The sequence below is a fragment of the Salvelinus sp. IW2-2015 genome, unplaced genomic scaffold (assembly GCF_002910315.2).
Source record: "Salvelinus sp. IW2-2015 unplaced genomic scaffold, ASM291031v2 Un_scaffold3152, whole genome shotgun sequence".
In the NCBI taxonomy this organism is placed as follows: Eukaryota; Metazoa; Chordata; class Actinopteri; order Salmoniformes; family Salmonidae; genus Salvelinus; species Salvelinus sp. IW2-2015.
In genome coordinates, this window is record NW_019944440.1 from 110,965 (window position 1) to 118,877 (window position 7,913).

Sequence of the window (7,913 nt, forward strand, 5' to 3'; positions counted from 1 at the left end):
CCTCCCACTACACCAGTATCATTACAGCCCAATCCAACACTAACAGTTGGTTCCCCCAGGTTGTTACTGACCCAGCCAACTGGCTGGAGCCCAGTACTGGGTTCAAATACTATTTGAAATCTTTCAAATACTTTAAGCATTTGCTTTAGCCTGCCTGGAGTGCCAGGTGGTCGGGGTTGGCTCTTTTGGGACTTTCTAATTGGTTCTATCGCAGCAGGCAGGCTCAATCAAGCACAGCTAAAGTATTTGAAAGAATTTCCAATAGTATTTGAACCCAGGTCTGCTCAACCAACCCAGAGTGATGGGGGGGGGCTATAAACATGGTTGGTACAGCCCAGACACAAGCGTTTCTAATCACGGAATGCACACTTTTCCACCCCAAAAACAATGAAAACCCCTGAAACGGCACATATGTTTGGTTGGAGATTTCGGGAAAGGGGCTCACCAGCCCCGCCACCCACCCCAACGTGAGGGTGGTGGGGCCTCACGCCACACACGGAACCAGATGTTTCATCTAGTCTCCTCAGGGATTTGAACCAGCGCCCTTTCGGTTACTGGCCCAACGCCCTTAACTGCTAGGCTACCTGCCACAACTTGCGTCAGCGTCACTGGCTGGGTAGAGAGTGGCATGGGTGTATAACTGCTAGGCTACCTGCCACAACCCGGGTCAGCTGGGTAGAGAGTGGCATGGGTGCTTAAGGCCTTTTCTATGACTACTAAAGGAATACTACTGATGGAGGTTGTGACTTTTTAACCATGTCTATCTAAATCAGCGTATAGTCGCTGTTGTTTTCTATGGAGGGAGTTTTAGTGTCAATGGGTGCAAGACATAACCCTACTCCTCTTGACCTGAATCCTTCTTAGTACATTCTGCATTATTTGCTTCTGTTCAATGGTCAGTCAATGGTCAAGATATTGAAATGGCAGATTGTGGCTTTAAAGYGCAACTCCACCACTTTTCAACCTGATTTTCATTACCTCCAGCACAATACCGGTGTCAGCATTATGTGAAAACGTCGCATGTCTACGTTTTGACGGGGGAAAAAGAGAAAGTAAAAAAGTTACACGCGATGACATCATCAAAGGTTAAAACATTTAAACCAGTGATTGTCTAACACTGTGAGATTCATGGTGCCATGCAGAGCAACAAAATACCCTCCAGTGAGCAAGAAACTCGTTGCAGGTTTTGAAAATCACTGTTTTTTAAAAACGTTTAATCCACAGAAAAGCATTTTTTAAGACCTTTCCTCTCTTTTTAACCACAGATCATAGAAACATGCAGTTTTTCACATACGGTATGTAGACACTAGTATGGTGCTGGAGATGATGATTATGAAAAGTGGCGGAATTGCCCTCATAAGAGCATAGGCTAACCTTTTTGCTATGGAAAGAGTGGTACACATTCCACCTGCATTCATACTACCATGGATTCCTCTATACCAGCAGCATACTTCACTTGAATGAGTTTTCTCCCTCATATACATCTCTCAGTTCAGTAATGCAGTAAACTATAGCGTTGAAGGGCTTGGGAGAGTTAACCGGCTGCGTCCTGTATAGTTTATATTGTTTATATTCATATTCATTGGGTTTTGATAATGTGAACTGTCAGAGGAGACCTGGGTAGAAATTATGACGGCAATCCTTAGTTTTCATTGGATTTTCATTAGATTAGTTTTATTTGATGTAATGGAATTACAATTACAGGAGAGTATAAACAGATATGGATGAAGGGGAGACGGTGGTGGAACCATCCTCTCACAATAAACAACACTGTAAACTTTGGATTCAAATGAGAGTTTTACTGAAATAGAGTGTATAATTCTTCACAGAAGTCAGTAAAGAACTCGATGGGTTGAGAGCAATGTGTTCAACGAATTTCAATCCATACAGTGCAGTCATATTTGTACAGTGCCTAGTGAAAGTCAACTCACCCCTTGCACAGTTGTCACCTTTCTTCTGCCTTAAAAGTACATCTTTAAAGGGATTGTAGTCGATGTTCGTCCCACAAATCTCCACATCATGATCCACATTTTCAAAAGTGAAAGAAAAAGTGTAGAACATTTTCTAAATTAATAAAACATACAAAAATTAATTGTATTGATTGCGTATGTCTTTAAACCCCAGAGTTAATACTTGGTGGAAACACATTTGGCAGCAATTACAGCTGTAAATCCTGTTGAATTAGATTCTACCAACTCTGCACAACTCTCATGGCAACATACAGTGGATTCAGAAAGTATTCAGACCCCTTGACTTTTTCCACATTTTGTTACGGTCCAGCCTTATTTTAAAATGGATTCAATTGATTTTTCCCCCATCAATCTACAATCAATACCCCATATTGACAAAGCAAAAACTTTTGTGTGTGTGTGTGTGTGCAAATGTATATATAACAAAAACTGGAAATATCACATTTACATAGGTATTCAGACCCTTTATTCAGTACTTTGTTGAAGCACCTTTGGCAGCGATTACAGCCTCGAGTCTTCTTGGGTATGCATCTACAAGCTTGGCATACCTGTATTTGGGGAGTTTCTCCCATTCTCTCAAGTTCTGTCAGGTTGGATGGGGAGCGTTGCTGCACAGTTATTTTCAGGTCTCTCCAGAGATGTTCAATCAGGTTCAAGTCCGGGCTCTGGCTGGGCCACTCAAGGATATTCAGAGACTTGTCTCGAAGCCACTCCTGCGTTGTCTTGGCTGTGTGCTTAGGGTRGTTGTCCTGTTGGAAGGTGAACCTTCACCCCAGTCTGAGGTCCTGGGCGCTCTGGAGCAGGTTTTCATCCAGGATCTCTCTGTGCTTTGCTCTGTTCATCTTTCCCTCAATCCTGACTAGCCTCCCAGACCCTGCCGCTGAAAAGATCCCCACAGCATGATGCTGCCACCACCATGCTTCACCGTAGGGATGGTGCCAGGTTTCCTCCAGACATCCCGCTTGGCATTCAGGTCAAAGAGTTCAATCTTGMTTTCATCAGACCAGAGAATCTTGTTTCTCACCTTCAGTGCACCTTCAATGATGCAGAAATGTTTTGGTACCCTTCRCCAGATCTGTGCTTCGACACAATCCTGTCTCGGAGCTCTACAGACAATTTCTTCGACATCATGTCTTGGTTTTTGCTCGGACATGCACTGTCAACTGTAGGACCTTAAATAGACAGGTGTGTGCCTTTCCAAATCATGTCCAATCAATTGAATGAAGTTGTAGAAACATCTCAAGGATGATCAATGGAAACAGGATGCACCTGCGCTCAATTTAGAGTCTCATAGCAAAGGGCCTGAATACTTATGTAAATAAGGTATTTATTTTATTTGTATTTTATAAATGTGCAAACATTTATAAAAACCTGTTTTCGCTTTGTCATTATGGGGTATTGTGTGTAGATTGATGAGGTAAAAAAAATATTTCAATCAATTTTAGAATAAAGCTGTAACGTAAGCAAATGTGGATAAAGTCAAGGGGTCTGAGTGGTCCAGTCTCAGCCCTGACAATATAACTGCTTGAAAATCAGAGATAAGGTTTGAATATTGTTGTCCATCAATGATTCCCAACCAAATTTACTGAGCTTGAGTAATTTTGGGAAAAAAACAATGGTTATATGTTGCCCTAAGAGTTCAGAGTTCATAGAATCATATTCAAAATGAATTACAGCTGTAATTGTGGCCAAAGGTGCTTCCACCAAGTATTAACTCTGGGTTGTGAAGACATATGCGATCAATACACCTTCTTTTATGTGTTTTATTCATTTAGAAAATGTTCAATAGCTTTTAGAATTAGACTGTAAAGCAACAAAATGTGGAAAATGTCAAGGGGTCTGAATACTTTCCGAATGCACTGTATATCCATTGTTTTTGTCAAAATTGCTCAAGCTCAGTAAATTTGGTTGGGAATCTTAGATGGACAGCAATATTCAAACATTCTCTGAATTTCAAGCAAAGGACTGCAACTGGATCCCGTAATTATCTCTTGGGAAGTCATTCTGGTGTGTCCATAGCATTAAAATGTGTGTAATTATCCCGCTGAAAAATACAACTCTATCTCAGTGTTATGTATTCAGAAGACCGAGGCAGTTTTTCCTCTACAGCTTTTTACCTGAGTTCGTCAGGATCTAAATAAATATGAAAGGAGCAAAGCCAAGGTGAAAGGTCAAAGGAAAACATGCCTCATTCTTCTGAATACATAACCCCGAGATAGAGTTTTATTTTTCAGCCGGACAAGTACACAAAATTGAATGCCAAAGATACCCGAATGCCATTCCAAGAGGTGTTGAGTGTTCCTGAATGGTCCAGTCTCAGTCCTGACAATAAAACTGCTTGAATATCAAGGTTTGAGTATTGCTGTCCATAAATGATTCCCCCCAAAAATGTACCGAGCTTGAGCAATTTAGAAAAAAAACGATGGATATATGTTGCCCTAAGAGTTGTGCAGAGTTGGAAGAATCATATTCAAAATGAATTACAGCTATGATTGTTGCCAAAGGTGCTTCCACCAAGTATTAACTCTGGGTTGTGAAGACATATGCGATAAATACACCTTCTTTTATGTGTTTTATTCATTTAGAAAATGTTCTATAGCCTACTTTATCTTTCACTATGAAAATGTGGAACAGGTGGTGCAGATCTGAAGGGAACAAATCTATTTGAATCTCTTTTTAGATGTTATTTTAAGGTAGCAAAATGGTTATGAGAGTAATCTCGATAGCCAGAACCAAGTCTTGAACTGGCAAGCTACTTTGTATCATTTGTCACAAGTGACTATGTAGAGAGCAACATGTTCAATGTATCCCAACCCACACCAATCATTTCATTTAGTTAAATCGTACAAAACCCAAAGGTCCCCAATAATTATCTGACGGGTGTTAGATCTGTGAATGAGCTGCCCAGACGGGCTAGAACAACATGGCGGCCTGGGAGCTGGACCACGACCAAGCACAGTCAGCTGTTCCTGAGAGGGAAGATGCGATGACGCTCCTCTCTCTCTCTCTCTCTCTCTCTCTCTCTCTCTCTCTCTCTCTCTCTCTCTCTCTCTCTCTCTCTCTCTCCTCTCGTCTCTCTCTCTCTCTTCTGCTCTCCTCTCTCTCTCTCTCTCTCTCTCTCTCTCTCTCTCTCTCTCTCTCTCCTCTCTCTCCTCCTTCCTCTCTCTCTCTCTCTCTCTCTCTCTCTCTCTCTACTCTCTCTCTCTCTCTCTGCTCTCTCTCTCTCTCTATCTGTCTCTGTCTCTCTCTGTCTCTCTCTCTCTCTGGTCTTGTCCTCTTGCTCTGTCTCTGTCTCCCTCTCTGTCTCTGTCGCTCTCCCCTCTCCCTCTCTCCTGCCACAACAGTCTTTCAATTAGCTAGCAATGGCCTCTTACAAGACGACGCGTCTGCGAGGTTGGCCCGACAGCAGATGCCAAGGCAGGATTGGCTGTTCATTTGAATAGGGAGTTATTGAATTGCCATTAGGTGAAGCTGCCTATCATGACGGAGAAGAGCTCTTTGTTGGAGAGGGGCTAAGATTGGAGACTATAGTGCTCAGTTAGTTCTTTCTGTTATGGGATGGTGCAGGGATGTTAGCGTCAATCTGGTTTGGAATTGAATATGTTTTTTTGTATTCAAAGGGTAGCTAGGTGGTATTGTATTGAGATGTAATAAGAAATGTCCAATCAGTGTTCCATTTTATTGTTTAGCCTGTGTAAAAATAATCCACTTTCCTACTTTCTTTTATTGTGAAATTATTATTTCCCCTCCGATAAATTAAAGTGAGGTACAAACACACCCCCTGTTTCACGTCGGTCATACAGTGCAGTCAGTGTTTCCTCTTTGCCAAGCCCAGTCAGTCAGTGTTTTCCTCTTTGCAAGCCCAGTCAGTCCAGTGTTTTCCTGTTTGCCAAGCCCTAGTCCATGTTTTTCCTGTTTGTCAAGCCCAGTGCAGTCAGTGTTTTCCTGTGCAAGCCCAGTCAGTCAGTGTTTCCTCTTTGCCAAGCCCCAGTCAGTCAGTGTTTTTCCTCTTTGCCAAGCCCAGTCAGTCAGTGTTTTTCCTGTTTGCCAAGCCCATTCAGTGAGTGTTTTCCTCTTTGCCAGCCCATCAGTCAGTGTTTTTCCTCTTTACCAAGCCCAGTTCATCAGTGTTTTCCTCTTCCAAGCCCACGTCAGTCAGTGTTTCCGCTTTGCCAAGCCCAGTCAAGTCAGTTTTTCCTCATTTGCCAAGCCCAGTCAGTCAGTTTTCCTGTTTGCCAAGCCCAGTCGTCAGTTTTTCCTGTTGGCCAAGCCCAGTCAGTACAGTGTTTTCGTTTGCCAAGCCCATCAGTCAGTGTTTTTTCCTGTTTGCCAAGCCCATCATCAGTGTTTTCCTCTTTGCCAAGCCCAGTCAGTCAGTCAGTCCTAACCACTGACATGAAAGAGATTATGAACCCTGTTGGGCTGAGCCCATTCTGAGCCCATCAGCAGATATCTGTCCGCTTCAGTGTGTGTATTCATAAGCACCTGGCTTCCCTAGCCGTAGAATATGTTGCTGCCACCGCCAGAAACTAACATCACCACAACCATATGCCCCCTTTGTTATGTAATGATTTCCAATGCAGCTCTGAAAGAGGACAACATTCACTTTTCCTCTTTTCATTTGGACGACACAGGGCCTAAAGCAAACCCCATGTGTGAGGGCCGGGTCAAGTGGGAGACCACTTGCAGACTGAGATGATGATACACACACACACCACACCCACCAACACAACACACCATACACACACACACACACACACCACACACGTGTGCACGACAGCACCAGACATCCCTTCCCTTCCACCCTCCTCTCCCCCTCCCTCCCATCCCTTCCCGGCCATCCCGTCTTTCCTCCTCCACTTTTAACCCCTGTGGAGACTGAACTGAGAAATGGAATTAGCTCCTCAATGCGGGCGTGTTAAACATGTGCAAATATTGCCGGATGCACCCTCTCTTGGTGACCTCCTGGTGTATTCTCGGTTTGAATGTCTTTCTTAAGGCCAAACGCTTATGACATAAAAATGTGAAGGGGGAGCTGGGTTGACAAAAGAGATCTTGTCCTAGACTACATGCACACCCCAGCCCTGAGGGGAAGATGGGTGCGTTGTTTAAGCCCCGACACCACTTAATCAACCCCCCCCCATAATATTATCAATCATGAACGAGACTCACGGAGTCTGTATAATGTCTATTATGCATAATTGTTTGACCAATAGTCTTCATTTTCTCTCAATGAAAAATGCCTGTGTTGTTATCATATTAATAGCAACGATGTCATTGATACATTAATATGACACTACATATGTTATGTTTTACGTTGTGTTTAGATGTACAAGGAAAATGTATGTTTATTGTATATGTTGAGCAAGAAGTCGTGTAGAAATAAAAGCTATGTTTTTCTTAAACACGAATGAGTACAAAGCAACTGGAAGCTGTTTTCTCCTGTTCAGCATTTTTTGGTTGTTGTGTAGTTGATAAATTTTACAAGTTTAGAATGACTCAGGTTTGAGGCGATCTGACTGACTCTCCATAAAGCAGCTTTGAAATAAAATAAAAAAAATAAAACCTGCGGCGCTAAGGGGTGAGACAGGTCTTAACCTTTAACCCGAATATAATTGCAAAAACATGTCGATGTTTCTCCCCACAATAGCGGTCACCTTTGGACGAAAATCAGAGTTTTTGTTGGAGCAACTGAACATCAGGCATTATTATGGTTACAGCTAAAGCTAAATGTTTCTATTGAATTAGAGAGAAGAACTGAAATTGAAATGTTGTTGCTAACTTTAACCAATCAGCTGCGTTGATGACGCATCTGGATTACGTTGTAATAATGAAATTGTCAAGTTGGTTGACTGAACTGAAAAAAAAAAGGAAACAGTCAAAAACAGCATGCGGATTTTTTGCAGCGCCACTATACAACCCAAGATCTCTCTTCTTTTTTTT